Genomic DNA, 24,444 nt, shown 5'->3' with positions numbered 1-24,444 from the left:
ATATTCTTTATTACAAATTATTTTTAAATGTTTACCTTAGTTTATCACATAAAATTATTTTTTTCAATTATAAGCAATATTTTTCATTCAGTCATTCTATAGACCAGGCTCCATGCTAAGTTTATACACATGACATCTTTTATTGAAAACAAAAATTACGAAGTAGATATACTTCATATATCTAAGTAATGGAAAGAATGTTAAAGATGCTCAGGGTCAAATAGCAAATGGTAGGCTCACAGGGGTCTCCTTATTTTACTTGAAAATATGTGCAACTGAAAGTGCCTACACTCTATTCAGACTACTCTCCCTTTAGGAAGGTAAGGTTTTCAATTTTTGTTTCTCTGTATTTGTTGTTTTAAAAATTAATATAATACTTCTCAGAATATGGTCAGATGGGAGAAAGAATGTTAACTGGGTGCTAATGGATATAAAGCCTAAAAGCAAAATCAAACAGGTTCTAAACTGAGCTCCATTTATAACCGTTCACTGGCTCTAACTCTGTTTATTATCTTCTCCTTACCTTGTTTGCCTTCTTTCATACCTAGCAGTAATCCAAAGGCTCTCTTCATGTTTAAGAACCACCTCCTACTTGACTAGGTATACCATCTTGTTCTCTGAATTCTTCAACTGTTCTGAACTGCACTACAGTACCTAGCCTTTAAAGAGCTTTAAGTTGTTCATTTCATGATTTCAGAATACATACCAGTTCTAGTTCTAGGGACTAGAATTATCTTAAAATAGCAATATGTCTCCTGCTTCTTCTCTCCTCTCTGTAAAATCTAAACCCAGTTCTCAATACAATATAAATCCTTTAGACCTAGTGACTGAACTGCATTTTTTTTCTGTCACTCTTCCATTATTATCAATTTTATTTTCAAAATGCTAACTGAATAATGTACACTAACCTAATGAAAGAAAAAGTAATATAATACTTATAAAGCACTTTCCCTACCAAAACCAAATTACTGGTTAAATGAAGATACAAAATGTTGTGGCACACTATAATTAGTATTGATATCCATTTAAATTTGAGGAAGTGTTTATCTAAACAAAAGCAATTAAACAATGTGAGATAAATTTTTTCTTGCTTAAAGATGCTTCATTTCAGACACAAAAGCAATGAGTGAAAGTAATGAGTGACTTCTACATTAGATAACCAAGTGATTTATAGGTAGTTTATATTATAACATGGTCAGCTGTCTTGGGCATTTTTGTCTTTAGTTCCTAAGTAAAACACCCAAAAAGGATATGATTTAATTAGCACAAATCTAATACCACTTGTGGAAGTGACTCAAATCTTGTCAACACCACTTTTATTTACAACACTATTACATGTGTTTTGAATGCATACAAATCACAGTACAAGTACAAACAGCAGTTCTCAAAAGTTTTCAAATTCTCCCTTCAAGTCTGAATCCTAGAAACCTTTGCTAAAAACCTAGTTTAATCTAATTGAGCTCTAAATTTTCATTTTCTATCCCCCCAAACTTTCCTTTATTCATCTTAATTACAACTTTGCAGGTTAGCTATAAATCCTACTAAAAGTCATTTTCTTCCTCATTTAAAAAATAAACCTTTTTCTTCCTGTACTTTTAGCATTTCTGACGACAAACTCAGTCTTTTGATCTTGAATACTAAATGAAGATATCCAGAAAGGTTAGATCCAAAAATGTTAAAATCCGAAATATTAAGTACATTTTTTTTTGGTGGTGGGGGGGCCCAGGGATTAAATTCAGGGGCATTCAACCACTGAGTCACATCTTCACCTATTTTGTATTTTATTTAAAGACAGGGTTTCACTGAGTTGCTCAGCACCTAGCATCTGCTGAAGCTGGCTTTTAAACTCATGATCCTCCTGTCTCAGCCTCCTGAGCTGCTGAGATTATAGGCATGCACCACCATGCAAGCTTAAGTACATTCTTAAATTCCAAGTGTCCCAAAAAAGGAAAAAAGCAGCAATGATTTCATACAATCTGACACTTCCCTGTTTCATCCAAGTTAAATGCACAGCACCAAAAAAAGAGTTGACAACTTTGAAGTAATATCTCACAAGTCTAACAAAACAAATCATTATCTTAATTAAGGTAAAAGATTTTAAGACTAGCCACTATACTCCACAATTTTAATGGAAAACAAAAACTGTCCACAATACAACAAAAAATTATGCTTTTCTTCTCTATGATGATATTTCAGTAAAGAAGACAGGAACCACAGCTTTGTATCTGGTCCAGTAAGAAAACTAATACAATATAAGCATTTGTAATGACTTTTCCCACTTGAGCCTTCCTATTGTACTTATAAAAACACCTTTACATATCAGAGTTTGAGAACAGCCATAAAAGATACAACTCTGGAATTTAATATCTCTTCATTCCAACTTTTACTAAGCCTGGGAAGGTATATCCAATCATCATGATTTCAAACACCAAAAAGGACAAATAAAATAATTCTTCTAAAATATTAAAAGTAGACTGGAAAAATAAAATATTTTACCTACACTGTAACTCAAGTAATTCAGGCTTCTTAATTTTACATTTATTTATTTGGGAGGATATACCAGAGATTGAACCCAGGGGCATTTAATCACTGAGCCATATCCCCAGCCCATTTTAAAAATATTTATTTAGAAATAGGGTCTCACTGATTTCTAAGTGCCTCGCTAAATTGCTGAAGTTGGCTTTGAACTCACCATCTCCTGTGTCAGCTATCCAAATTTCTGGGATTACAGATGTGCACCACCACAACCAGAAGGCTTCTTAACTTTAAACTGAGCCCTGATGTTGACAAGAACCAGTCCTTTCACTCTCTTATATATCTAGATAGTTAGTACTTAATATCTTAGTAGAAATTAAAATATTTACTGGGTTTTCTCTCAAATGATTAGAGAAAACTATAGAGAACACTTATAGGATATATCTTACTAACATTAAGTGTCTCGCAGTACTAATGGTAAGGTTTTAGTAAAACTACTTTTATAATACAAATCTATATAATGATTTATTATCATTAACTACTATTCAAAAAAAAACCTGAACATGTGGGTATCCAGGAGACGAGCATAATGAATATAGAGACAATGTCATAAAAACATGGAATTACTTAGTTTGTGGACAATAAGAGCTAAAAGAATTTAGAATAGCAGGATACACTTGGCTGGACAAAATTATCTGGAAAATTTTACAGAATAATAACCTTACCTGTATCCTTAATACATGCACATCATTTACATAGGAGAATGAGAATGATAGTAATGAAGCTGCTCTAATTAAGGGAGGGTGGTTAAAAAAAAATGGCCTTCAAAAAATGCCACTGTCTTTCAGATACAATAGCAGAGCAGTGAGTTGGATCCAAGCCCTCTGGTCAGAGGACTCCTGGGATACTCAATTACAATTAGAATCCCTGCTTCTGATATAAATTTCCTGTTTGAATTCTAACACAGAATTATAGCCTCTGCTTCTCATCAAAATAGAGAATCTTAAAGATATAAACCACAATGGAACTCCTCATGAACAATGGAAAGATGGTGTGCAATAAAACAACCTTTTAAAGGACAGAATATCTGGAATACAAGTTTTACAAAAGCCTTAGCAAGTGTAGGCTTATTCCAAAATGATCTGTGCAGCCTAGTTACCAATTTCTCAAACATAGGATTGTACCTGTGAAATATCTCCTGGGTTTTTTTTTTTGTTGTTGTTTTTTTAAGTCTTTTGAAGTCACTCTTCAGATCAATCCACCTTGTAATAAACAAATGTAAACATTGTGACATGGATCACAAACATGTGGAGTGAACATCCAAAAATCAAAAGGCCATTTCAAGGATATGTGAGTATTTAGAATGGGGTCTAGCACTGACATTCTAAATTTTATATAAATGATAAATCTCAAAGTTGAATGTAACCTTGCTCTTTTAACAAAACTCTTAATCTGTTGTTTCTTTTCTTACAGAGACTACCTCTTGAGATTCAGAGCTGAGAAAAAGCAACTGCAGCGCGCTAACCAAAAGACATTCAGGGAATATTAATAAGCCATACTACTGAAACAAATTGAGCAAAGTCATGATGTGGCCCAAGATCTACTCCAGTGACTATGTTATAGGGATCTGAGTCTGCAATGACAACCTCTATAAAATCTTCCTTTACCTCAAAAATCTCTTGTGCGCAAAACACAGAGTTAAAATTGTGTGTGTGTGTGTGTGTGTGTGTGTGTGTGTGTGTGTGTGTGTATATGGAAAAACTTAACCAAGAAGGTGAAAGGCCTACAGTGAAAACTGTAGAACACTGAAGAAAGAAATTGAAGATCTCCCATGCTGTTGGGCATGCAGAATTAGTATTATCAAACACAATTTATAAGTTCAATGCAATCCCCATCAAAATACTAATGATATTTCTTATATAACTAGAAAAACCAGTCCTAAAATTCACATGGAAAAATAAAAGACCCAAAAGAGCCAAAACAATACTGAGCAATAAGAGTGCTGATGGCAACACAATACCTGATCTCAAATTATGCTACAGAGCTAGAGTAACAAAACTAGCATAAAAACAGATATTAAGATCAAAAGAAAAGAGTAAGTTACAGAGACAAAATCCATATAGATATAGTCACCTGATTTGACAAAGGTACCAAAAATTAATATTGGAGAACAGATTGCCTCTTTAACAAATGGTACAGGAAAAACTGGATATCCATATGTAGAAGAATGAAATTAGATTCCTACCTTTCACCTTGCACAAAATCAATTCAAAAGTGGATAAAAGACTTAGAAATTAGGGTAGAAACACTGCCACTGCTAGAAGAAAACATAGGGCCAACACTATATCATATAAGTGCAGGCACTGACTTACTTAATAAGACTCCTTCAGCTCAAGAAATAAAACAATGAATCAATAAGAGGGTTAGCTTCAAATCAAAAAACTTCTTCTGTACAGCAAAGGTATGAGAGCACAGAGAGGAAGCCTGAAGAATGGAAGAAAATTTTTGCCAGATACTCTTCCAGCAGGAGATTGATACCCAGAATACATAAAAAAATCTTCAAAAATTTAACACCAAAAAAAAACCCCACCAAATAACCCAATCAATAAATGAGCAAAAGAAAGAACTAAAAAGACATTTTTCAAAAGAAAAATATGCAAGTGGAAAAAAGTATATAAATAAGTGTTCAACATCCTTAGCAATCAGGGAAATGCAAATCAAAACTACACTGAGATTTTATTTCACACCAGTTGTAATACCAATTATCTAGACTACATACAACAAAAAACACTAGCAAAGATGTGGAAAAACAGGCGCACTCATTCATTTTCGGTGGAACTACAAATCAGTACAGCCATGTTGGAATACGATTTGGAGATTCCTCAAAAGACCAGGAATGGACCCGCACCATGACACAGCTATCCCACTCCTTGGTATTTATCCAAAAGAACTAAAATCAGCTTATCCTAGTATATACCAAGGTTTATAGAAGCACAATTGCTAATAGTCAAGTAGATGAATGGATAAGAAAAAGTGTTTTATATTCACAATGAAGTTTTACTCAGTTATAAAGAAGAATGATATTAAATCATTTGCTAATTAATGGATAGAAATGGAGAATATTATGCTATGTGAAAAAAGCCAGACTCACAGAGTCAAGGTTGAATGTTTTCATTCATTATATGGAAACAAATTATGTTTCATGCATTCATGAATGTCAAAATAAACTACACAATTATGTAAAACCATAATGTACTAATAAAAACACAAATTTAAAACAATTAAGTTTTTCAGAAGAAGAAACACTGGACACTGTTAATTTTTTTAGGTTTTAAAAATCAAAGTTCAAACTCTTTATCCTAAGCAAATGGTTAAAAAACTTCTATTAAAACAAGATGTTCCCCCCAAAATAGATAAAACTGCTAGAAACTTAAAATGGAACTGAGGTTCACAGAATCAGAATTAGACAATTCTAAAATGAACTTATTCTAGTTATAAAATAACTATTTTATAGAATCTCCAGCCGAGAGCACAATTGCTTGTGTACCTTGGAGCAAATGAAATGATAAAGAAACGAAATACCAACCGAGCAGGTAAATCAATCAATCCTAACAACAACATGATAAAAATTTCAAGGCAATTTCTATGTATCCTTTATGTGATTACTGGGGAAAATAAAACAAAAAAAAATTTACTAAATTTCCTTTGGGGGTTAAGGACAGTAAAGAAAAGGAGGGACAGGGAAAACAAAATGAACAGATATCACACCGAGGCTAGCTTTTGGAGATGCTTATTTCCCTGTTGTATTGCAAGTTCAAAGCCAGTCTCAGCAATGGCAAGGCACTAAGCAACTCAGTGAGACCCTGTCTCTAAATAAAAAAACAAAATAGAGCTGGAGATGTGGCTCAGTGGCTAAGTGCCCGAGTTCAATCCCTAGTACCAAAAAGAAAACAGGAATTTACATTAAAATCTTTAAGTCCTAAATATGCTTATCTACTTAACAAACTTTGCAAATTACAGGATGACAGAAGGGAGAGAGCATATTTAAACATTTTTTACAAGTTTATATTGATTATCCAAAAACGAGTAAATGAAGTATTTAGACTAAACAAACAAGTAATTACTTTTAAAAACTACAATGCTCTGTTGCAGTCAATGATCTCACTCCAGGCAGCATCAATTTTGAGTAGCTACAAATCCAGAAGACAGACAGAAAATAACTCTCACAAAGCTGCTTTATCTTACTCTAGTCCTTAATAAATTTAACATCGGAATCAATGTTCCACATATTTTCTACTGGACTAGGTCCGGTTTTGGTCTATCACATTTCCTCTTGATCATGAATACTGACTTATGACAACCCAAAACCCCCCCAATGTAACAGCTCAGACAATTCTCTACTTTTGCCTGAAATATGCACCTGATATCCATACCCTTTAATCCAACCCACTATTCCCATAGCATGGCATACAAATTATGTACTTTCATACATGTTTTAAAGTGGGAATTAGCAAGCTAAAACTGCTGTTAAATTTCAAACAGTGGTGAGCAGGGAATGAAAAAAGGATTTGTTTTTTCCCAAAAGAGTACTGCTTACTCCGAGTTGGTCCTGTGTGCTTTAACAATTACAAGTGAACAACTAATGTCTAATCCATGAAGGCAACAATCATGTTCATCACACATTTACTGGTGTGTCCCAATTTTATGCCTAGGCATATAGCAAGATGTAAAATAACTGTTCATCTGTTAAGTGAACAAATTTATACAGGCTTCCATTACACCTTAGAAACTATTTAAGATCTAAAAGTCACTGTAATAAGAACCTTTAAAATGACATAGGACCCCATGAACACCATTTCAAAAGGATTAATTCAGGAGATAATGCAAAGACAAAGTTTACCTATTTGTCAATTTTCCTTAAGAACAATCCTGATCACCCACAAACAACATATTTATAAAGCACTTTATCACTTAGAAAGTATTTTACATACGTTACCTCATTTTATCCATACAAGAGAACTATGAGGGAGGAAAAAGCAATATGAAACCAAGGAAGAGAAAACCAATGCTCAAAAATTAAGTAAAACTGCTCAAGGTCACATTATAATAGTAAAAACTAAACTTGGGTCATCTAATTCTCCAGTTTACAACATCTTCCAAAGCCTATAAAAATGGGGAAAAAAAATGAAGACACTTATATTCCAAAATAAATCCAAAAAAAACCTACCTCAGTTCAAAAGAACCACACATTTTGAGTAAGAGTCTTCACACCTTTTAATATAAACTATAAGAATACCTTTTAAAATAAAAGGGTACATTTCTCCTAAGATATGTCTACATGGAAGACAAATGAACTAAAATAAATAAAGAGAATCAGAATTTCCCCAAGGAAAAATCAAATCAGGAAACTAAATCAAATCAGGGAACTGACAGCAAACTTTTAAGCAACTTGAACAGACCCATCAAAACACAAAGTAATAATCCATGGCTTCACAGCAGCTGCTACTTTTTACAGGAGTAAAGGAAATATTTCCTGTCCTTTGTTTGGGGGGTAGAGGAAGGCAGACAGGTAGCTAGTTTATTCTAAATATGAAACATAATGGGGATTGAAAAAGCAGGGAGGTATAATATCATTATATCACACAGTAGTTTTAGGCATCTCTTATTTCTTTAGCTAAAGAATATTAAATTTGATAAATTCAAAAAGTCTTATCTGAAGACAGGTACAGTGGTGCACAGCTGTAATACCAGTGATTTGGGAGCAGGAGGATCACAAGTTCAAATTCAGCCTGGCCACCTTACTGAGACCCTCAACAACCTAGTATCAAAATAAAAAATAAAAAAGACCCTGTATCAGAATAAAAAATAAAAAGGACTGGGGATATAACTCAGTAGCAAAGCATCCTGGGATTCAATCCCCACTCAAACAAAATAAATTATATTATTTGCTTAATAAGAATAATAATTTATTAGAGAAAATAAACCATATACACATAAAGCTATTTAAATATTTTTGGTGTTTGCTGCCAACATCATCAAAGATCAACTCTGAAACAAAAAAAAATAGCATTTTTACTATTTAATTGTTACAATGGAGATAGAGAACCTCCTAACAGCTCTACAAGGATCTCTTCAAATTAACTACGGAAAACAAAACAACCACATAATAAATAAGAGTTCTGTCATTAATTCCATTTCTCCAAGGGAAATCATACGTTTTCAAACAGTGACTATTTTTTAGTTTACAACTAACTATAAGTAATGATGCTGTGTTTACAGTTTATATAACAAGGAATATGCCCAAGAGAAAAACATATTAAACAATATTGTCCCATGTGATTATAATTATTTGGAATCAAATCCACATTGGCTTTTGCATTTTTCCCTATCTTACTCTCTCTGAAAACTGACTTAACAACCCCCAGCCCTCACCCCACAAAAACATACTTTAAACAACCTAGCAATGGCATCTAAATAGGGCAAATACAGGTCCACCTTTCTAGTAAGGAAGAATATTTTTAGAACTGAGTGAATTCACAAAGCAAAGCCACTTAGCCTTTTTTCCCACAAAGCTCTACTAGAAGAAACACTAAGTGAGCTCTACTAAAGAAAGGCCATTGGGATGTCGCATTCCTACACCTACAGTGGTCTACAATAAGGACTTGGTTCCACTGACACTGTCTAAAAGAGTATGCCTGATCCTCTTGTGGGTCATGAAAGAACACAGTAGGAACTCCACAACAGAGCAGAGCATTTCCCATTGCTTATTCATTACTTGCAACGTCAGAACCAAAGAAGAACATAAAGGTAGGAAATCTGTTTTTCTTCAAAACAGAACTTTCATCCTTGGGAAACACCTAAATCCCTAACTTTGCCCTTTCCAGATTGTCTCTTTCATCTCCAATTAGATATTTCAAATGAAACTGAAATTAATGAGAAGTGAACAGCTTCTAATTAAGCAGACTATTTCTAAAATAGAAAATTAGACATTTTACCATACTATATTTAGAAAACAATGATCATGAGTAAAAACAAAGCATGTAACATGTTTGAATTTTGAAACAAAATCATCTAGGCTAAGAAAGTAAAATGAATTAGTATCGCTATTCTTTAAAAGAGAACTATTTTTTACTGAGAATTTCCTATGATACTCTTTGATAAGGTAAAAGGTAGGCCATGAAAATGTCACAGGTAGCTTCTGACAAGGGGTGTATATAGTAAAGAAAAGATCCTGGAAATATCTTCTATCCTAAATGTTTTTTACCCAAAAAGCGTCTTCTATTCATATCTTTTGGAGGAACGAGGGGGTGGGGGGGAGATCGGGAATTGAACTCAGAACACCTGGCCACTGAGCCACATCCCCAGCCCTATTTTGTATTTTATTTAGAGACAGGATCTCACTGAGTTGCTTAGCACCTCAAAGACTGGCTTTGAACTTGCAATCCTCTTGCCTCAGCCTCCAGAACCACTGGGACCTACCTATTCATCACCTTCCAGGTTAATACACCCAGTTGAGGTAAGAAATAGAATTTCACAATAGTGGAAGGAACACCTGGGTTTGGGGAAAGGATTGCACTGGACAGTAACTCTCTTCACCTTACTATTCACCCACAGGTTCCAGAAGAATTCACTGATAGCATTATATTAAAACAAATGACATGGAAAAGCTGCTCAATGAACCATGAGAAAATTAAAAAAAAAAAAAACTGACCCAAACATACTACAGAAAAAAACATGCAAAGGCCAGATTAGAAACTTTAACTGGAAGAAAATCTAACAGCAGTAAAGGGTTCCTTCTAAGAGCTAGGTTCAACAGAAAAACTTAAGCACATGAAATAAATAAAACGAGAGTCCAAATATAAGGTAATAAAACAGATAAAAAAGGGAATTTTTTTCTGGTCCCTGTATTAGTTTCCCATGGTTGTAGTAACAAACTGCCACAAACTGAATGACTTAAAACAACAAAAATTATACTCTATCAATCTTGGAGAAATCCAGAACCAAGATATCAATAGGCTGCACTCCTGTGGAAACTCAAGCAGAGAATCCATTCCTTGCCTCTTTTAACTTCTGGTAGTATTACTTATGTCCCTTGTGGCTTTATCTTTCCAATTTCTAGCTCTGTGATTAAATCTTTCCTCTTTATGTTTCCTCTCTTTTATATCTCTAAAAGCATACCTGTCACTGGATGTAATCTAGGATAATCTAGAATTATCTTGATTTCAAGATTCCTAATTTAACTGCAATCTAAAAAAAAAAATCACTTTTGAAATAAGGTTGATATTCATAAGTTGCAGGGCTGAATGTCTGAGTCCCCCTTAAAATTCACAGGTTAAGGGCTAGGGATATAGCTCAGAGATAAAAATCACATACCTAGCATGAGTCAGGCCCTGGGTTCAATCGCCACCATTACCCAAAAAAAAGAAAAAGAAAAAGAAAAAAAAAAAAAAAACGGGTTGAAGCCCTAAACCCCAATGGAATTAATGCCCTTGTAAGAATGAATATCAGAGCTTCCTCTCCCCGTCATGTGAGCCAACACTAAGCAGTGACCAACCTGAAGCCAAGGCCTCCCTCCACCAAGACCTGAATCCACTGGCATGTAGGTCTTAGAATTTCCAGCCTTCAGAACTGCTGGAAATACATGTCTGTTGTTTAAAAGCCACCCAGTGCACTGCATTGTGTTATAGGAGCCTGAACTGATCATAACAGGTATCTTCTGAAGGGCCATTTTTCACCCTACCAGAGTTCTCAATTCTTGGCTGGACAAATCAATCAAGCGGGGGTTAAGAATCAGGGCAGGGAGCTCCAGGTCCTAATCAGCTTGACAATCACAGGGATAGTAAATAACCAATACTCTACAGTGTTTTGGGTTGCTAAACTATAATATTCAGTAGGTTAGGTGTATTAAATGAGTTTGTGATAAACTTTCTTAGTTTAAAATATAGTATATCAGCAAGTAATCCCATTGTAAGCTGAGATACATCTACATTCTAAAAAGAAACATTCAGGGTTAACAAGGGATACCATAAAACATAAGTTTTCTTTTTTTGTGGTGTTGGGGATCAAACCCAGGGTCTCCCACATTGCTAGACAAGTCTGGTATGGCTGAATTACCATCCCCAAAATGTACATGGAGACCTCTCTCTGTGTCTGTCTCTCTGTGTACATGAGATAGCAACCAGAGCATAACTCATGCTAGGCAAGCACCCTACCACTGAGTTATATCACCAAACCTTTTTATTTTTATTTTCTTTGAGACACAGCCATGCTAAATTGCTCAGGCTGGTCTGGAACTTGTGATCTTCCCTGCTTCAGGTCCCCCAAAAACTGGGATTACAGGCATGTACAACTGGTCCTGGCAAATGTGACTTTTTAAAAGCCTCAAAATTATTTTCCCAAATGAAGTAAAGGATATTAGAAAAAAACAATCACTAAATTTGCTAGGGGCAATGAGAGGGTATCTGCTAGAGCAAGAACAGTGAAAGATAAAAGAGTAGGAGAGAAATTAAATTTATAATCTCTAGTAATAGCTCTCAACATATGAGCCAAAGAGTCCCTATAAAAGATTTATAATTGCAAGGGGATCTGCAAATCCATACACAAATCAACCATTATTGGAATACAGGAATAAATAATATCATACCCTCAAATATATAATACATTTTGATTTTTAAATGAAATTATTTGATTAATAAAGTATAAGCAAGAGCAGCAACAACCAAGCTCTGCTTTGTGACCCAGTATTTCCCTTTCTAGAAATGTGGCAAAATAATCAGAAACTCAGAGAAAATAATTGATTTACACAAATGTTCAGTGAAACTCTATGTATTAAAAAAAAAAAAAAAGAAACTCTATGTACAGTATCAATAAAGCCAATCAAGGCACTTAGGAGTAAGAAAATCATTAGATAACTATGATATGCTCACATGAAACAAAATATTAAGCAATCTCAAAGAACATTTATTATTATAAGAAAAATTCATGATACAAGATATATGAAAACAGGCTGCAAACTACTATATACTATGTGATCCCAAATGTGAACAAATACTACACAAATACACCAAAAAGCAAACAGAAAACAGGAGTTTTCTCTAGATAGTGAGAATACAGGTAAAGTTTTATTTTCTTTTTTGTACTTCTTCATAATTTCCAAATCATCCACATTGAGCATATATAATTTGTAAATATAAATTTGCTTAAAGTTCTAAAAATTCTTTCCACAAGTACTTTTGTTATAATTTATTATTTATTCACTGAGTTCTAAGAAATCCAAGTATGTATACAGAACTGTTTAAACTAAAAATTTGCAAATATTTCTTGAACAATATCTCCTTCATTCTAAAATTAAATATAATTGGCATTATGAGGAGATGGATTGAGTCCTCCTCATTCACAGTCAATGTTTATTTTTCAATTATGCATTGATTCTTGCATTCAGAACAGAAAAGAGTGACAAAATAACTTGGGTGAAGTATGACCTATTATGATGTATGTTTAAAATATTTCCTAAAGGTTTTATCTGTATTCAGATTAAACTGTTATAAATTATCTAACCATTCATTTAAATCTTGAAATAATCAGTGAGGTGTTTTTACTATTTAACAAATGACAGAAGTTGAAGAGGCCTCTTCATATCAAATCTAGAATCTGGTGAAGCAGACTAATTTGCCCAAATCTTGCTCCTCACCCAAGAAATTACTTCGAATTTTCCATACTATGCCACTAAGCCCAGAGATAACCTTTTTCATACTATGCCACTAAGCCCAGAGATAACTCCAGGCTACAAGACTTTAACGACTAAAGCTAACACATCTTGTATCCTTGTTTACCTAAGTCTACACCAGAAATGCTAGCCTTATGTTAGACTCCCATTAGTCACTAACTTTCATTCCCCAACTACTCCACATATCCCTTTCGTCTACATCAACTACTCAACCTTACTCCTTTTAAAATGCTTATAATTAGCAAACTCCATCTTCTCACCTTCAGGAAAATATAGCTTTTCTGAAGAAGTTGTTTCATAAATTCCACAGAGGTTGATGTTATTTAGTCTCTTCACACATCTCAAGACAGTCCTCCCTGCTCTCTTTTGCCATTTCAGAAGTATTTCACTCTTTCCAGTCATCCAAAAACCCAACTCACTTGAGAGCCTTCTATGCTGGCTCTTCCTTTGCCTACCTCTAAATGTTGGGAGTTTTCCTGGGCTTGGTCCTTTTTCTTCTCTCTTCTGTCCACATACTCTCCCCAGATTAGTCTATGCATTCCCAGAACTTTAAATACATGTTATTTATTTTATATTATTATCATTGGAGAGCTGTTGGTTCTCACACTTATTTTTTGTACGCCAGACCACTCTTTTGACTTTTTAGAGATTCAACTTCTCACTTTAGAGTTACCCTTGTCTATCTCATTTCTCTGATTAAAACTCTTCAAGGGTTTCAACATATACCATAAGACTCCCACAAAATCTGGTTTCATTCTCATCTCATATCATTCTTTCCTTGGTTACTACACATTCTGTACACTGTTTCTTTAAACTTAGTAAATACACAAAACTCCTTGCTACCTCATATATGGAATGAAAACCAAGACTTTTTTTCTTCTAAATTTTTTTTAAGAATTACTACATTCTTAACCCACCAAAACTCACTTAACACTGGTTAAATAGCCCTCAGTACCAAGAGGATAAGCCTGAATTTCGTGCCCAAGCAGCAGAACCCTCTAGTGAAGAAAGGCTGAGGATATGAAAATAAGGGCTCATTCAAGTCTGTGGGTAGCCAAGACTCTTGTTATGTCACCTCCTAAGCCTTTCTGCCATGTTCCCAAACTCATGTATTTACCAAAGTTTTGGAGGGACAGAGAATGAAATGGAACTAGAAGAGAAAACTCTCAACAATAAGCACAGTGCTGGGCATGTTATATTTTGTATTTCACTTATCATCCTTTGTTTCACAGGGAGTATTTATATAAGTCTATATATATGTCTGCAGTTTTTGCTACAATTTTTTGTATACAGTAAGAGCTCAAATATTAGATGAATTAATAAAATGGTGAATGAATGAATGAGCAAAATGATTCAAGTATGGATTTTTCCTAACCACTCCAAACTACAAAGATTATTTCTCCCTCTGGATTTACACTGACTGTCTCTTCCTGTGCTGTCCAACACAACAGTCATTATAGGAGACTATTAAACACTTGAAAATGGCTAGTTTGAATTGAAATGTGCTGGAATGCATAAGATTTTGAGGACTTAGTAAGAAAAAAAGAATACAAAATATCAATAGTTTTTAAGTAGATTACTTGCTGAAATGGTAATATTTTTAGATACAGGGTTAAACCAAGTACATTAACTTCATCCATTTCTTTTAGTTTTTATTCTTTTACTGCATGTACAAAATAATAGGCTTCATTGTGACAATTCCATACATGTACATAACATACTTTGGTGGTATCCATTTCACTTTTACCCTCTCTTTCCTCCTCACCTCCCACCTCTGGGTCCCCCTTCCTTTTCCCTAATAGTCCTTTCTACTTTTACATCATCTTTTTTCCCTTCCCCATGAAGAAAACACATGTGATACTTGTCTTTCTGGATCTGGCTTATTTAGGTTAATATGATAATATCCAGTTCCATCCATTTTCCTTTTCTCATTCTTCTTTATGACAGAATAATACTCCATTATTTACATATGCATTTTCTTTATTCATTCATCAACTTGATGGTTATTGTGCACAGTGCTGCAATAAACATGAGTACACAGGTATCTCTATAGTACACTGACTTTGATCCATTCAGGTATACACATAAGAGAGGTACAGCTGAGTCAAATAGTAGTTCTAAATTTTAGTTTTCCTTAGAATGTAGGGTCCATACTGTTTACCATAATATTTAATTTTTAAGTTACTGCAGTATTTTTTGTGTCTCAATGTTCCAATGTCGGCAGTTTATCGGGAGGTTGAAGAATCTTTAAGATGTAGGGCCTACTGAGAGATATTTGAGTCATTGGTGTTGGAAGTAAGACATACACTAGTAGGTATTAATGGAACCCAGTCTCTTCCTTTCTTTCATTTCCCTGCCATAAGGTGAGCAATTTTGCTCTGCTACATACTCCTACCATGACATGCCACCAGAGACCCAACTGTGTGGGGACACACTATAATCATAGGCTGAAACCTCTAAAACTGTAAGCCAAAATAAGTATTTTCTATAGAGTTCTATCCTTATTCTACTTTTGATTGCTCTGGTATTTGTTATAGTGTCAGAAAGCTAGCTAACATTGTGGCTATTCGAAAATTTTAGTCATATACATGGCTTGCAATATATTTCTACTGAACAGCACAAATCTATACCACCCATTTGGCAACTTATATATTTGTATTTGATAGCTTCTCTTGTGTTATTTGCTTAAATATTCAAATACGTGTTTCTTTAGAATGTAGGGTTCATAAGCCTTGTAAAATAACAATATGAATTGTATGCACTATTTGAAACAACTTTAAAAGTTATAATTCATGTAACATATAATTTACTCACCTAATATGTACATTTCAATGACTTTTAGTATATGCACAGGCTTGTACAACCAGCACCCCAATCAATTTCAGAACATTATCATCATACCAAAAAGAAACTCTGCCCCTCATAATGGTCATCTCCTAGTCCTTCCATCTCACTAGCCCTAAGGCAACATGAACCTATTCTGTGTCTCTATGGAATTTGCCGATTCTCAACATTTCATATGAATGAAATCATATAAAATGTGATATTTTGTGATTGGATTCTTTCACTTAGAATGTTCCAGGTTCATCCATATTGAAATACAGTTCATATGATTCATTTCTTTTGAATGCTGAATACTACTCCTTTGTACAGGAATACAACATTTTGGCTCCCATTCATCAGTTGATCAACATTTGGGCTCTTTCTATTATGGGCTATTATGAATAATGTGGCTATGAACATTTGTATAGATGCAAATACAGGTATAATACCTAGGAACAAATTACTGGATTATACAGTAACTATGTGTAATCATTTGAGGAACAACCAGATTATTTTCCAAAGCTGTTGCATCATTTTACATTCTACCCCTGGTGTTTGAGAGTTACAACTTCTCCAAATCCTTACAACTTCTCTTTATTATCCTAGCCATCCTGGTGTATGTTAAGTGGTATACTGTGGATTTGACTAAGATTTCTGTGATGACTAACAACCTTGAACACTTTTTCTTAACCTTACTTTTTTCATAGAAATGTCTATATATGCAAAATGGATTAAAGACCTAAATACAAGAGTTAAAACTATAAAATCCCTAGGAGCAAATGTAGGAGTAAATAATTGTTCATGATCTTGGACTTGGCAAATCCACAGTGGCTTTTTAGGTGCAATACATCACACACATAAGCAACAACAAAAAATTAGATAAATGGGATGTTAGGAAAAATAAAAACATTTGTGCTTCAAAACACCATTACAAAAGAGAAGAAATAGTCAACAGATGAACAGAAAGTACCTACAAATCATGAATCTTATAAAGAACTTGTATTTAGAAGATAAAAAATGATTGCAAATCATTAATAAAAAGACAATTCAATTAAAAAATCTGGCATAGTCCAGGTGTGATACAACATGCCTGTAATCCCAGATTCTTGGGATGTTAAGGAAGAATTGCAAATTTGAGGTCTGCCTGGGCAACTTAACCAGATCTGTCTTAAACAAATAAACAAACCAAAAAAATTGTTTCCTTAACTCGTTAGTACTGTATAAATATACAATTAATTTTTATACCCTGATACTACACAGACAAATGTTTCCTAATTATACTACTAGAGTTTCCACCATCTACTCTTTGGAAGAAAGGATAGAAGAGTAACAAAAGAAAATAGTAACTTTAAAATAATAGGTTATCCATAGCAATTAAAAATCATGTGCTTCTTCATTCAGCAGTTCTGTGGCATATAGGAGAAGTAAAGACACATTTCCTAAAGAACTCTCTCTTTTTGAGAGAGAGAGAGAGAGAGAGAGAGAGAGAGAAAGAGAGAGAGAGAGAGAGAGAATTTTTTAATATTTATTTTTTAGTTTTCGGTGGACACAACATCTTTATTTCATTTTTATGTGGTGCTGAGGATCGAACCCAGTACCCCGCGCATGCCAGGCGAGCGCACTACCGCTTGAGCCACATCCCCAGCCCCAAGAACTCATGCTTTTACTAGAGAGGAAATTAAAATGAAACCTTAAAAAAATTCTAAATTCATAAGCAAGCATATAGAACATATCATATGCAAAAAAATAAAAGTTTTATAAAGCACAAAACTCTCCTTTATGATCATCTTAAACATAATCTTTAGTCTTGAGCTAACTAATGTTTATTGGTTTTAGAAAATGCTGGGTATTTAGAATACAATAAGTTCTTTTTTATACTTTATGTTTTATAGATTGGTAGTGTTCTAAGTCAGTAAAACTCCCTTATGTAAATCTTAGAATGCATCAATAATGTCAGAAATAGTCCAAATAAACTGTTATTCTTGTTTAGATTAACACCACCATTATTTCCCTAGAATACATTGTAGAGTATAAAAAAAATTACAGGGATTGGTGAATTAAAAGTATATAAAACATCTGAAGGGTTCTTTATTATCAGTAACCTTTTATAAATATAACATATGCAAGATATTATATTACATGCTTCATATTACATATTTTTCATTTAACCTAAGAATACTTTTCATACATGAAGAAACTGGGACACAATTCAGTAACTTATCTAGGACCACAGCAAGTTAATAAGCAAATGCAGAATCTGAATAAAAGAACTGGCCTATCCCAGAGGCCTAACTTTTTCAACATGCTATTTCCTGTTAAGCTACTTTTAAAAGCATACTACATTGGGAGGCTGAGGCAGAAGCACAATTCAAAGCCAGCCACAGCAACTTAGCAAGGTCCTAAGTAACCTAGCGAGAACCTGTCTCAAAAAAAAAAAAAGATGGGTGGGCAGGGGATGTGGCTCAGTGGTCAAGCAACCCTGGGTTCAATCCTTGGTACTCACCCATCCCCCACAAAAAGGCAAAATATAAAGTCAAAAATTAATTATGATAACCCTAGGTTCTTATTTGATTTTAATTATTGTAATTTATGCTTAGCTTGAAACATGCTGCTAAAAAGGAACATCAAAAGGCATGACAGTCTTTTTGAAAAATGGTACTGGAACAACCAGACATACACATTCAAAAAAATGAATAAACAATAACCTTAACATCAAAATTAAGGCAAATGCACAAAAATTCATTCAAGATCAAAAACTTAAAGGAAACATAAAACTTAACATAGGAGAAAGTATAAAACTTAACATAGGAGTGCCCTTGATTTGAGTGATGGCTTTTTAGATACATTTAAAATGACCCATGAAAGAAAAATGTTGAGCTTTACTAAAAGTAAGAACTTTGGTTCTTCAACAGTTAATCAGAATGAAAAACCAACGGATTGAGAAAAAAAAATTTGCAAAATACATATAGGATAAAGACTTGTATCCAAAATATACAAATATCTCATAAAACTCAATAAGAATTAAAAACGAGCAAGAAAGACACCTCACCAAAAAAAATACACAGATGGCAAATAAGCACATGAAAAGATGCTAAACATTGTATGTCATATGTCACTCTTATCAAAGACCTTCATGTCGTTGATATATCTTGAGTGAATTTTTGTGCGTTTGCCTTAATTTTGATGTTAAGGTTATTGTTTATTCATTTTTTCAAATGTGGATGGCTCGTTTCAGTACCATTTTTCAGTGTTTTTTGTGAGGACTGTTTTCAACTCACATGGGTATATACCAGTGAGTACTACTGCTGGATTATATGGTACGACTATGTTTCCCTTTGAGTGATACTACCTAACTATCCACCAAAATGGTTGTACAGATTATACAGCAGCTTTAGTCATATTTACCAAAAAGAGTAAGCAACCATGATGTCCTTCAATAGGTAAACAAACAAATAACTATGGTACAACCATATTAGTTAGGGATTTTTAAAAAATGAAGTAGCAAGCCAAGAAAAGGCATAGAGGAACATTAAATGTATATTGCTAAGTAAAATAATCAAGTTTAAAAATGCTATATACTATAAGATTCCACCACATACATTCTTGAGAAGACAAGAACACAGTAAAAAGTTCAGTGGTTCTCAAGGGAATGAGGAGTAGCAAATAGGTAGAGGATGGGCTTTTAGCAGTAGTAAAAGTATTCTTTGGGAAGGGGTATATATTCCCCAAAGATAAACTTAAAATAACCCTTTTTACTCTAAACTTTTTAAATTTGGATTCAACAGGACTTAGTGCTGCAGAAAGGCATATGTGTCCAAAAAATGTACATAAGCCCAAGGTACTTTGGAAAGATATTCTAACAGGACAATGGAAAGGTCCTGACCCAGTAATTGTCTGGAGTCGGGAGTCTGTTTGTGTGTTTCCACAGGAAGAACAGCAGCCGATTTGGATTCCAGAGAGATTAACCAAGGTTCTGACCCAGTGATTGTCTGGAGTCGGGGGCCAACAGAGGTGAGGCAAAGAACCTCACCCCCTCCCCCGCTGAGACCTCTCCACAGGTGTGGCTGTATACTGGACCGGTAGTCAATGACGGGTAAGATCCAATTACAATGGTACCAACCTAAGACAGGAGGCTGACGCCCTGAGGTCAGCTCATCCGAAGACGGGTAAGGACCATATGTAGTATTGGACAACCTAAGGCAGGCACGGTCCCTAAGCCACATGCTTGTTGTTTAAACAGAGAGGGGGAGATGTTGAGAGCCACAGCCAAAGGGGCCCCAGCAAACTTCCAGCTGCCAGCAAGCTTCAGACTGCCAGCTGATGATTGGCTCACAGTGGCCCCAGCAACATCTAGCTGATTGGCTCCTCTGCGGTGATGTTCATTGGGCTGTTTCCCTGCCCTTCAGACTGCCAGCTGATGATTGGCTCACAGCGGCCCCAGCAACATCTAGCTGATTGGCTCCTCCACGGAGCTGCTCATTGGGGGACTTCTTTGGCTCCGCCCACGCGACCCAGCCAATCAGCCTCAAGAGCAGGAGGATTGTGGGAGGTTGAGTGTTGGTGTGAGGAGAGGCTTGTGGAAGCCGGTGGTGGCAGTTGGGCTCTGAGGGTTTTTTCCCTGAGGAGCTGTTTTGTTTGGCGTTTGTAGTTCTAAAACTAAAGTTAGTTTCTTTTTGACAAGTGGCTCCTGAATTGTGCCCAGGCAGACTGCGGCAATTCTTTATGATACTGTAATAATTAATACATGGTATTATCTGTGGTCAAAATCCACAGAATAATAACAACAAAAAACATGGGTCCTAATGGCAATAATGAATAATAAACTATGACTTTAGTTTAAATAATAAAGTATCAATATTGGTTAATCAATTATAAAAAAAAGTACCACACCAATGCAAGGTATCAATACTAGGGAAGAAATGAGTTGGAGATGGGATTATATAGGGACACTATGTACTTTCTGTTCACCTTTTCTGAAACCTAAAACTGATCTAGAATTAGTCTGTTACTTTAAAAGAAAGAAAAAATAAGAAAGACAAGGCATGCTAACACAATAGTTCCAAGTCACAACAGAATGTATCAGGTGGAAAGTTTATTATTAAAATTTTAAGGGAGAAGAGTGGTTCAAGTTTATTGTTTTGTTTTTGTTATCTCTTTATACATCTAGGTCACACCCCCAAACCTCGTAAAAATGAATAATTTGGAGTTGTGATTCTAGTATATGTATGTTCATAAAGAACCCCCAGGCAATGCTGTCAACATGATGCAAAACAGACAGGAAATTCTGAGATAAATAAACTGGTTTGACTGTTGATATGTACGGACTAGAATGTAACTTCTATGAACCTCAATTTCCTCAAATGTAAAATGACAGGGTTAAACTTGACAGATGGAAGCATGAATCAGAATTATAGGGTACTTTCAACTCAATATTTCTTTCTCTGCTACATAAGTTTGAATAAAGCAACTTCTAGGTTACAGGTTTAGCTCAATGGCAGAGCACTCACCTAGCATTCAGGAGGCTCTCTGAGTGTGATCCTCAGTAGCAGCAGCAGCACCACCACCACCACCACTACCACCTCCAACAACAACAAAAACGACTTCTAAGCCCAAACCTCTTTATGTATGTATCTTAAGCTTCATAAAGATGAACAAACAGAATTCTCATTGTTTTCAACTAAGGTGTTACAAAATACCTACAATCTACAGCCAATGTGTCTCATAAATAATTATAAAATTTCCTATGACAATTTTCTCTCCACAATGAGCATTTAATCTTTTGGAACTGCTTGAGGTATACAAAAAGATCATTAAGATATAAATTGGGCTGGGGCTGTAGCTTAGTGGTAGAGTGCTTGCCTGGCATGTGTGAAGCATTGGGTTCAATCCTTAGAACCACATTACAAGCAAATAAACAAAATAAAAGCATTGTGTCCATCTACAACTAAAAAAAATATTTTTAGAGTTAAATTAAGAATCTGAAAAAACTATAAGAAATGAGATATTCTCAAGAAAGCAATCCAATAGGCTGCCATTATTTTTCAAGTGGTAGCAACTTTCTCCTAGTCACAAGAGCAAGAAACAGAACAAACTAAACCCAAATGCCAGCACAGTTCAATTTTCTTGTCATAAAACTGGTATAAGTATCATGTTAAAAAAAAAAAAAAAACTTCATCACAGAAAACTAAGATGAATTATCTGTCCTCAAATACTAAACCAGCAACTGTATACCAGAGAACAACATAACAGATAACTGAGTATTTTTCAATTTGTTTATTCAACTGATATTTGAACATATACTTTATGTCAGGCACTATGCTGAGCAATGGTAAGCAAAGCCAGATTTATACTCCAGTCGAGAAGACAAACTAATACAAGTCAACTTGAAACAAAATAAAGCATAGTAAAGATTGGGATATTTCTCCTGAGAGGGGATGGACAAGAAAGCTTTCTGGATTAATGATTACAATGTTCTGTGCTTAACTTGATTTAGGTGATGGTATATATATTGAGCAGTATACAATGAAGTATACATGAGCTATATCCTAAGTGTTTTTTAATTCTGCTACAGAAAAAAAAAGAAAAAGGCAACACCTAAAGACCAATCTCACCCAGCTCCTATGATGATTTACCCTTGGTTACCACAATTATTAATACTTTCCAGATATAAAAACTTTATATCCTCAAGGGCAATATAAAATGAAACAAACCACATACAATTTTGTTTCACTGCACTTGTTTTGTTATCCCCAGTTTTGTTTAAATACAACCATTTAATAAGCACCTACTTCTAGAAAAACATAAAAATAGAACAGTGCTAAAAAGGAGTCCTTCAAATAATGACAATAAATATAAAGCAGGATATATGTGTCTTAAAGAAAAAACTACTTTTAACCATTTAGCATTTTTTTATTTTCATTGCTGAACTAAACCGGAGTTTCTATTAGAGGGGATGAGAAAGAATGCAAGAACTGCTCACTTGAAATTGTTCCATGATTCATTTCAGAAAGTCTAGTGTAGTTAGTAAGAGTATATATTCTGGAGTTAGTCAGCCCAGGTCAAATTCTGGCCTCTAGCACTTACTAGCTGTATTATTTTAGCCAAGTTTATTTTCGTTTCCTATGCCTCAAGTTCCTCATCTGCAAAATGAGGAAAATAGGATCTTCTCTCATATGATTGTTATGAGAATTAAATGAGTTAATTATATGTATCATGCTTAGCATATAAAAAACACTATATGTTTGTTGTTGTTGCTGCTGCTACTAGTAGCAATCTCACCAGTGGTTCCTAAGTACCACATAAAAGCAAATTAACACAGTATCATCTGGGTATAATTCCAGCTTGGATCTGGAATGCTCCCCAAAGGTTCATGCATTGAAGCTTTGGTCCACAATGAAGCAAAGTTCTAAGGTGAAGTTTGGGTGAAGTGATTGGATTATGAGGGACTCGGATTCATAACTGCAGGGACTAATGGGAGGAGGTTGAAGCTATAGGAGTTGGGGCCTAGTTGGAGGAAACAGGTCACTGGGGAGGGTGGGTGTCCTTGGAAGGGTGTAATCTGGTCCCAGCTCCTTCCTCATATGTGCTTGCACATTTTCTCTCTCTCCCTCCCTCCCTCCCTGCCTCCCTCCTGATGCCATGAGATAAACAGCTCTACTACACCCTCTCCACCATAATGCACAGCCTTGCCACAGGCTTAAGAGCAATGAAACCAGCTGACTATAGCCTGAAACCTCTGAAATAGCAAAAATAACCCTTTCCTCCTTTAAATTACTTTGCCCAGGTATTTTGTTATGGGGCAACAAAAAGCTAACTAACATGTCCAGTAAAGAAACAGAATAGACAGCCAACATCGAATGGCAACAGTTACATTCCATTGATACTCTCATTTATAGCTAAACTAACTCAGTACTTTCAGAACAACAATACCCTACAATAATGCATCCGTTTAGCACATTCCATCTAAATTGTTCCTTATATATGCACTATACAGAACAGATTTTAAGATGCCTAGTGGATAGCTCAAAATATTCAATGACAGTGAACCATATTCCCAATACAAAAGAAAAAAATGACATCTAAGAACCACAAGGGGAGAAAGTTAGTAATTAAGTTAGTACTTAAGTAGTTAAAGAATCAAATTCCACTGAATGGAATAATTCCAGATTATTCCATTCAATAATCTGGAATGTCAGATTTCCTAAGAGGATTACATAACAACATGTGCTTATCTAGATGTCTGTCTTAGATAATTCAACTCTTTCTAAAAGAATTTTTGTGCCACTTTACTAGATGACAATTTGAATCAATAATTTAACCAACATCTGTACCTACTGGGGATTCAGCATTTCTCTTGATGTAATCAGAGGATATAAAAGTTGTCTAAGATTTAATTCCTGCGTTTACAATCTAGTTTAAAA

The 24,444-nt window shown here is 34.7% G+C and overlaps 1 protein-coding gene across 2 annotated transcripts in view; it reads right to left on the bottom strand.

Moving 5' to 3' along the window:
- Gsk3b (glycogen synthase kinase 3 beta) overlaps positions 1-24,444 on the bottom strand; it is a 161,212-nt gene that overhangs the window by 97,989 nt on the left and 38,779 nt on the right. The window lies entirely within an intron of this gene.

This window comes from Ictidomys tridecemlineatus, chromosome 3, assembly GCF_052094955.1.
Source record: "Ictidomys tridecemlineatus isolate mIctTri1 chromosome 3, mIctTri1.hap1, whole genome shotgun sequence".
Taxonomy (NCBI): domain Eukaryota; kingdom Metazoa; phylum Chordata; class Mammalia; order Rodentia; family Sciuridae; genus Ictidomys; species Ictidomys tridecemlineatus.
The sequence above is the reverse complement of the archived record's forward strand: the minus strand, read 5'-3'. Positions and strand labels throughout refer to the sequence as shown.